This window comes from Natator depressus, chromosome 5 (assembly GCF_965152275.1).
Source record: "Natator depressus isolate rNatDep1 chromosome 5, rNatDep2.hap1, whole genome shotgun sequence".
NCBI classification, from domain to species: domain Eukaryota; kingdom Metazoa; phylum Chordata; order Testudines; family Cheloniidae; genus Natator; species Natator depressus.
The window spans coordinates 3,335,617-3,336,498 of NC_134238.1; positions in this window are offsets into that span (position 1 = coordinate 3,335,617).

An 882-nucleotide genomic window follows, 5' to 3' on the forward strand; every position below is an offset into this window, starting at 1 on the left:
TTTCACAAAAATGTGTCAACAAATATCAAAAATATTTTGTTTTTTCATTAAAAACCTAGTACCTTTTAAAAAATAAATAGTTATCGAAATGTTTCATTTTCTGGACATCAGATTTTTGGTAAAAGAAAAATGCCCATAATCCTTTCTAGAATGCTTCTAATTAATAAAAAGATTTTAAAAGATAAAATGGTGATAAAATGAAAAACAACTTACTGGGACACTTGAAAAGAGACAAAACCAAATCCAAATGAGAACAACAACAAAAAACACTTCCAAACTTTGAATTTCATTTTGAAATGAAAATAATTTGATTTTTTGTTAGGTTCTGTTTTGAGATCTGCAGAAATCTTCATCTTTTGGACTGAAATTTTCCAGTCTGTCTCTTTCTTAAGGTTACTTACAAAATGCGATGGGTTTATCTATAGGTGTTTGAAGAAATCTGTGTACAGTATTTGAGCAACAGCATGTAATGGAAGATCAAGGATTAAAAAAAAAACAAACCTAGAGAAGTTCCTGGAGGATAGGTCCATCAACAGCTATTCGCCAAAACAGTCAGGGATACAACCCCATGCTCTGAGTGTCCCTAGCCTCTGACTTGCCAGAAGTTGGGAATGGATGACGGGATGGATCACTCAATAATTACCCTGTTCTGTTCATTCCCTCTAAAGCACCTGGCACTGTCCACTGTCGGAAGACAGGACACTGGGCTAGATGGACCATTGGTCTGACCCAGTGTGGCTGTTCTTATCATTTTGTGATGCAAGTACCCAGTTGGACAGAGTTCAGGTTGCAGGGGCACACCCCTGTCATGGCATTTCTTGATGTTTTCATGCTGAGCTGTGCATAGATTCTAAAGCCAGAAGGGGCCCCAGTGATCATCTA